The following is an 8,632-nucleotide window of genomic DNA, read 5'->3' as shown; positions in this document are numbered from 1 at the left end:
ATATTGGTTGAGACGACCCTGATTGAGCATGTCTAACAGAGTGAAACACGGTAGTTTCTTTCTTTGATATTTTTTATCCTTTTTATTATTTTCTTACTATTGTTTGTCTGTGATAAAGAATAGATTATTATATAAGTACTGGTGTTTGAGAGTCAGTTTCTCTCAATTCTGTACAGAATTCCCTGAAAATCATAATAATCTGATAATTTCCCTATTTAAAACTTCCTAACAACAATACACTGCTCATAACAGTAATAAACTGACTTAATAACTAATATAATTACTTAATAACTGTCATAACTGCCTCCGTCAAGAATCTAATGAGTTGCTCCTTATCAATACCCCACCCTAAAAGATTCACCTTGTCCTCAAGGTGATAATCAGGAAAAAGTTTTTGCATTCTAACCACAAATTCCCAACTATTCTCACATTGGAAGCTTGAAAAAATCATTGCGAGAACAAATTGTAGTTTTCTTGCCAGACAGATCAAGGCAAACATTCTGCTCCATGAGTAGATCCTTCTCGTCCAGCAGTTTTGGTTGTTGTTGTTTGATGCAAGCTTAACGTCCCTCCTACCTCTCCACTTGTTTTCTTAAGAACGTAATGGATGTTTTAGGGAAAAATCTTACCCTGAAACACCCCCTTGGACTTACCCATTTTCCCTCTTGCATCTGGGTATGGTGGTCTTCCCACCACCAACCGGCACTAATCTTTCCCTCTATCAAAACCCCACCTCCTTCACACTGACCATCTTTATCGCAGCGTAAGTCACCAACCTGTGTTTCTAATGATCGTTCTTGGTACCTTGTCACTTTTCCTATGCACATCTTCATCCCTGCAAGCAGTTGTGGTTGCAGTTTTTGATACGAAAACAAGCGCCTTCTCATGCTTCCTGTTCCGGTATGGAACTGTCCTCTTGGGCTAATCGATTTAGAAAGAAAGGAATGCAAAATCAACAAAAGAGAAAATGCTTGAAAAGTTAGATCCCCCACCGCTTGGGTGGTGTCTGATATTTATAGATTGAGTTTCGGTCCGCCCGGACCATGGGTTGCGTGACCCATATTTACATTAGGCTGATAAGCCCAACTAATCAATAAGCCCATATCAGACCACAAGCCCACAAGACACCGAGTCTTAAAAGCTTTAAGACGAAGTGTGTCTTTTTTTCGAGCCCACAAGTAATCAACTCACCCAACACTACACAAAGACTAACAAGTAATTGACACGCCCAAAATGTGCAAAGGAAATAATGGGCACACAGGCTCCAAAATCAAAATTTAAAAGGCATAAAAGCTAAATAGTCATTCCTTTGTCATTTCAACTTTTGCTGTTACTTCTTGATCTTTGTGTAGCGTGTGCAAGTTGACCCAAATCGTCTCTTCACATCAATCACAGCCTCACTGTCATTATCATGATTAATTTTCTCTTCCCCTAAACCATGATCACAACCTGCTCTCATAATACCACAAGTAATAATGCACAATAATTTGAAACTTGAACAAAATAAAAGTTAAAGACTTAAATGTAAATCAATAATATGGAACAGTTAAAGACTTAAATGTAAATCAATAATATGGAACACACTTACTTCACATCGCTTGCACATTCATCTATGCTCAGTGTAGTGTATTCTTTGTAAGATGAACTTTATCATAAAAAACGATATTGTTTAATATCGCCCAAAAGACGATATTGTTTAATATCGCTCAACTAAAGAGTTCGAATACGACTTTTCATCAGAATCATCCCGCCTTTCTTTACTGTATATAGTAAAATAACTGTGAAGCAAATCTCATAGATTTTGTAGAGTTTTATCTCAATCAACTACTTTGGAATCATAAGGCCTTTGTGTATATAACTTAGTCAAAATTTCTCATTTCTTGACTTAGTTATTTATGGAAATCAAAGTCACAATATTTGATTTCATTATATGCTCGCGTGGAGACTTGTGCTTAGTTTGGACAAGCTTAAATCCAATTTAAGGTTGTGCTTATGAATTCGTGGTAAAATGCTCTTGTTTTAAGAGACTTACTCTTTCTCAATTGTCTGACGTCGCCCAATTGATAGACCTTAGTTGATATGTTTCCGCCATGGGAACAAATAAAATGTTACGCCCTTGAACATTTTTAAAAAGTTATGCCTCGTTAAAAACTCTCCCGCCTGGGGTAGAGAAAAGAGTGCATACCTGTTGCTCCTTTCTTTTTCTGTACATAATGTTTTATGCTTTGACTGTTTTTAATCAACTCATCACCCAATGCGTTATCTCAGCTCCAGATTTCATGCATTCCTCAAAATGTGACCAGCTTCTAGATTAGTTGCTGCCAACTCCGATGCCCCTTCTTTAAGGTGGAGAGTTTTGGCCCTCAAATTTCAAGTGGAGCTCATGAAACAAATAAAAATGGTAAGAAGATGCAACAGTATGAGGACAGATTGCAAGGCTTAATTAGAATAGAATAAACTAGAGACTTATGCCATGCAACACAAAAGAAAACTTAAACCAGAATTATTACATGCCGGTGAAGAAATAGAAGGTAACATACAGATTCATACAAACAAGTAGGTCATCATTAAATCAACATATTCTTTGAGGACTCAAATAAATTAATTAGTTGTAGTAAACTAAGTTCCAAACCAGCACCAAAACATATGATTATACTTGATACACATTTCAAAACTCAACGCCTTATCCCTCATAATAACCAGATCACATGAGAAAGAAATAGTTATAAAATCAAACACCTCTAATTAAGAAGTTAACTGCCAAGTTTCATGTTCGGATGCAAATAAGTGCAGGTTCATATTTAAACTACTCAAATGGGCAAGGAATGAACCAGATAGCAGGCATGCTTATGAACAAAAACCACATGATAAGAAAACAGAGCACTATCTGCTACATAAACTGGCAAAAAGCAAACAAGCAAACTGGCAGATTATGCAGAGACAGTGTTTTAATCAAGAAGCAAACTTGGACTAGATATTGGAACCAAAATTTTAATTATGCAGGTTATTTTCAAAGCAAACTTGCGGCATATGCATTCACCAAACCAATATAGGGCAATCATAAACAGAAATAGATTCACTAGGAATTAGGCTCAAAGGATTAAATTGTCACCCATCTGGCTTTTGTTTCTTGAAATTCACATAGGAGATTTATCAAGCATATAGCAGGTAATAAAACCAAAATAGAATCATGAAAGAAAATGAGAGCCAATCTGATAAGGTCTGGAAAGAATAAACCAGTAGAAATTGCAGGCGCAGCAGGGAGTTGAGTTTGAGTTGATCTTTTATTATCATATGCAAAACTGAAATGCAGAAATCGTTCACCGATTTTGTCAAACAGTTAGTATGCAACTCTGATTTTCCATTGCCTCGCTCCATCAAGCGTGGTCCACCATATGCCATGAGAAAAATGGAGATATCAGTCTTAAAGCAAAAACAATCAAAGGAGAGTAGGAAACAAAACACAAAGAAATAATCCAAAAAAGCCAGAATCTGCTTTGGGCGATCCTAAACAAAATGCTTGAATTTTCTTGGTTTCCCGCATCGTGTTCGCCACCGCCATAGACTAGGTTCACGTTCAAAAGGATCCTCTCGTCAATCTGAACCATAGGTGACATTTGCTCGCCGAATTTGAACACCGGCGACAACTTGCTCGCCGCTGAACTTCAACGTCGGCGACCCTTGCTCGCCGAGCTTCAACCGCCAAAAGCAAAAACTTGCTCGCCGGAACAACGTCCCCGCAGCAAGCGTGTTCGCCATAACTCCATCGCCGCAGCAAACGTGTTGAGATTGCCTCATATGCAAAGTTGAAGTGCAGAAATCGTTCACCAATTCCATCGAACAGTTTGCGTGCCAAACCGATTCGCCACAATTTCTTCTTGATCTGATCCAATTTTTCCATGTTGAATCAAACACAGAAGAGAGTAACGAAATTAATTTCCAGCTATTGGTAATCAAAGTACAAAACTAATAGAATCAAAACTGAACAGAAGGTATAAGAAAAATTTAAAGGAACGAGGATCCGTATCCGTTTTTAGAGTGGTCCTGAATCCATTTGGATTGATGTAACTCATGGGCGAACATGGACGATTTCGATCAGAGTGACGGTTGAGACAGCATGAGTGCTTGCAACTTCTTAGTGGCAGTTGAGACAAAATAATCTTTTAAATTGAGAGTTGGCGGTTGATATTGAGTGGGCGGTTTCGACTCAGAAGTGGTGGCTTCATCTCTTAAGTGGCGGTTGTGCAGTTTCTTCTTCTTGATCGCCCTTCTCTTTTTCACCTTAGCTGGTAACCGTTCGCCGCTTGCCCTCCCTTTCCTCGATCTGTTTACTGATGTTGTTTAAGCGGCGAAGCAGATCCGTGATCCAGAAGCAATTCTTCTCCAATTTCCTTTCAAGGTCCTCATTTTCACAAATGAACTCACAGATCAAATACGAAATAAATCACTGCTAAAAAGAGAACAATGAGGGTTGGAAAGCCCATAAGAAAAACTTTCCAAGAGGATCAAAAAACCATATTAAATATCAGAGAAAGAGAGAGAATGCGAGTGGCATCAAGTTCGCCAACAGGCTTAGTCATGATGACGGTTTCTGAAAAAATGGATGGTGTATCAACGCTATCAACTTCGCAGGTCTTCATTTTTCTTTTCCACTGCTATTTGGGATGGGCTGAACATTTTCTTTTTCAATTTCGTTCGCCCTCCTCTCTCAGAAGCAGAAATCACATAGCCTCTTGTTCATGGTAGTGGGGATTTATTTTACAGAAGCCCCACGGTGGGCGCCAATGTTCCGGTATGGAACGGTCCTCTTGGGCTAATCGATTTAGAAAGAAAGGAATGCAAAATCAACAAAAAGAGAAAATGCTTGAAAAGTTAGATCCCCCACCGCTTGGGTGGTGTCTGATAGTTATAGATTGAGTTTCGGTCCGCCCGGACCATGGGTTGCGTGACCCATATTTACATTAGGCTGATAAGCCCAACTAATCAATAAGCCCATATCAGACCACTTCCCATGAAACTCCCTTCTTTCTTTGTATCTTCTATTGGGAAACACCTTTCTCTCATTTCATTTAAACCTAGAACACCCTCTCTATTTTCCCATTGCTTCTTCTCTTCCCTGGGTTGAACGGTTTCTTTTTTCCTTCATTGAATAAGTTCCTTTTACCCCGGTAAGACTTCATTTTCTTTTGGTTATTCTTCTTCATCAAGTTTCATCATGCTGTCCAACATTGTCTACAATCGTTGAAAGCGTAATTCGAACTTTTGAGAATCCTCTTCACGTTGTTGACGATCTACTTTGTGGGCTTCACGATCGATAGTTAACATCTCCCAAGATTTTCTCCATTGGATCTCGGCTTCCCTCATTTATACTCTTTCTCATGAATGAAATGAAGAATACCACAACACTTGGATGGTGCTCTGATACCAAATGATAAGAACAAATGGATATTATAGAATAATTATAGAAGTACTAGTGTTCGAGAGTCAGACTCTCCCAATTCTTTTCAACAGAATTCCCTGATAATCTTAATAGTATGTTAATTTCCCTATTTATAACTTCCTAAAAGCAATAAACTTCTCATAACAGAATAAACTGACTTAATAACTGTCATATCTTCCCTCTCTAGAATCTGATGGGTCGTTCCCTATAAGTCTGCATCTAACTTTCAACTTCTGCATTCTTAGAAAGACACTTTTAAAAGGCAAAGTTGTTAAAACAGAGTTATTCATGCATGTGTGGTTTAAGTCTAGACAGTACATTGTAAGAACACTTTGCCTAACCTCAAAATTTGGAATAAAATGATTCATTGATTCTGTTATCTTGTAATTTTTTTGAAGTAAAGATACAATTCAATACTCTTCAAAGGTTATGTCCCAATTTTAATATGTGTATTTGACTCTAAGATATGGGACTTTTGCCACTTTGCTAAGGAACATAATTCGCCTTTTCCAATTTGACTTTATTGATACTTGGAGGCTGCTTAATACCACTTCAATTCATGATCATTGTACTTTTTAAATTTTAAAAAAAGTTGCTGACAATACTAGGCAAACATAGTTATACCCATAGTTGCAATAACCGCACCGGACCAACCCAATTAAAGCCAGGATACTTTTTATTTTAAATAACAAACATAATGTGTGACAAATCTAAGTCATTTAATGTCACCACAAGCCTATTAGATTAAATATATTAAAGTAATCAAGATGTCACTGAAGCTTAATGTTAACAGGAGCCAACTACCTGAACTTCCTCAGTAGAACCACCAGCACAGCACGCGCACAAAGTTCTGCCTGCAAATACTCCAGTTGTTAATGTGAACTCATGTATAAACGATTACATGACTATTGAATTCATAATGTCAAAAGCTTGCCTAACAGATAAAAGTGAAAAATGTCACAGACTAACCTACCTTAAAACTCAGACCATCAAATTCTGTTCTTCTAGCTCGTCCTGATCCAGCAAGATCTACTTGGAGCAACTTGGCACAAAGAACCTTTTCATTCGTAGTTTTATTTAAACAGTAGAGTTTAAAACAAAGAGATGCTAAAGGTAGAAATATCTATATTCTTAAGTTGTTCAATGATTTATTATCTGAATTTTATCAGTCATGGCTGTTGCCTGTAATTGTGTCTTGAGATAATAAAATATGTAATCAAAAAAGAATAATTTTTGCATTTCAGAGGAGAGAAGATAAATGCGATACAAACATGGATTTTTTGTTCACATTTGTGCTCCCAGATGCTCTGCTCAAGAATCCCTGTATTTAAGTTAAAATCTTCAGTGAAAGGATCAAGGTTTTACACTTTACAGTGAAGTTAAACTCCACCATACTACATTTTTTATGAAGTGCAGAAAACTATATATATACATCCAAATTAAAGATTTATATAAATGAACCAGATGGATAGAGATATAGATATAAGGAAAAACTGTTACCAGGGGAAGCTTGTTGGAGGTGACAAACTCTGCTATTTTAAACTTAACAAATGGACACCTACAAAGATAGGGTCAAGACACATCAAGTTTACCAGAAAAAAAAATGCAGGAGGGGGAACCTTAATAGGGCAAGAGAGATAAAAATGAGAAATCAAACAAACCAAAAAGGTTCAGTTTTTCCTCCTCTCTAATCAATCAAACAAACCACAAATTGGTCCATTTCCATGAAGCATATTACTTGAAAAATGGAAAGCATAAAACTCGAGCTTAAATGCTTAATGCATATAAGGGTGTGAAATATTTTTGCACATGAGACAAACAAGTTATTACATATAATATAGGAGAATTTTACTCAGTAGAATTAAACTTAAGAGTTAAGACACAGCTGAAAGTCAATAACCAATTGAAATGAATTCGGAATAGCATCAACTAATGAGACCTCAAAGGCTCAAACACAGAATCAATGGTGCTAATATTTATGGTTCTAGTATTCACTCCCATCACAAGATGCTCCATTACCATGTCGGTATCACAGAACGCTATGGATGTAATGAATTTGGTCTCTGATGACAATTCATCTTTATGTTTTTTGTTGCTTTCTTCTTTCTTCTTCACATGGCTTGATGATGACAAATCGGATTGGTTCTTCATATTTTGTAAGGACTAAAAATTATTAGTTGTTCAGTGCAGATAAAATAAGCAGGAAATAGAAAATGCATGACAAAAAATGATTGAAAATGAAGGCCAAATCACGTGGGAGGTTACTACAATCTTCTCACTAAAATTCAGAACACAACAAATGAAACAATGAGACAATACTCAATCATATGATACAAATTACAATTAACTCTGTGGCTTACAATGATATGGGTGTAGCTGTAGCTTTTAAACAAGGTACAATTAAAGATGGAAGATCTTGTGCAATAAAAACTTTATGTCCCCTACAAATAGATACTACAAAAGCTGAAAAATAGTTTCATATATTTCACTAGCAGACTTTGCAGTTTACATTGAACATAATTACATAAACCTTTTCATACCTGGTAAACACCAAAAAGCCCACTTAACTTGATTGAGGCATTTCATCAAGCAACTCATATGCAGACCCAAATTCATATAATATATAACAATGTAATGTAAGAGCAGAGGAGAAAAGGAGTATAACACATACCTTGCTCAAGGCATTGTAGTGGATGGATTGAGAACAGGGCCATCAAGGGGGGAAGCTGATGAATGATGCATGCGCCGCGGAGAGAGGCGGAGCGAGGGAGTGAGAGGGTGGCAGTGTGACTGTGTGAGAGCTCAGGAGGGACTCTTCGAATAGCCATGATGGTTGAAACGGCAGCGACAATGGTGGATGATGGTTGAAGGGAAAAGCCAGGGGCGCGAGGCGGCGAGGTCGCGGAGGCGGTGGCGTGCGTGCTAAGTCACAAAATGAGAGGGTGTTGACTTGTATGTAAGACTTGTAGAGTTTGGTTTTATCAATACAAATTAGCCTCAGCTTGCTACTTTTAAATAAGAGAAAAAGGATGAGCGTCAACCAATCACATTTTAAGGATTGGTTGACAGTGTAGAAAAACTTTACACAGTGATTGGTAACTTACAATCAACAATCAGAGTTTGAAGAATCAAACAACACAGATCACAACTTTGCTTCATAGAATTAGGGAGCAAAGTGTGATCACAAGTAAC

General features: G+C 37.3%; 1 long non-coding RNA gene across 1 annotated transcript; it reads right to left on the bottom strand.

Annotated features, from left to right (window-relative positions):
- Positions 1 to 1,468: 1,468 nt before the first annotated feature.
- Positions 1,469 to 8,397, bottom strand: LOC130726595 (uncharacterized). Its single transcript, XR_009014913.1, has 6 exons — positions 8,112 to 8,397; positions 7,460 to 7,585; positions 6,941 to 6,998; positions 6,414 to 6,761; positions 6,245 to 6,294; positions 1,469 to 5,418 (listed from the first exon to the last, which is right to left on the bottom strand). It is a non-coding gene; the product is annotated as an uncharacterized LOC130726595 (long non-coding RNA).
- Between the last annotated feature and the right edge of the window lie 235 nt (positions 8,398 to 8,632).

The sequence above is a fragment of the Lotus japonicus genome, chromosome 6 (assembly GCF_012489685.1).
Source record: "Lotus japonicus ecotype B-129 chromosome 6, LjGifu_v1.2".
NCBI lineage: Eukaryota > Viridiplantae > Streptophyta > Magnoliopsida > Fabales > Fabaceae > Lotus > Lotus japonicus.
The sequence above is the reverse complement of the archived record's forward strand: the minus strand, read 5'-3'. Positions and strand labels throughout refer to the sequence as shown.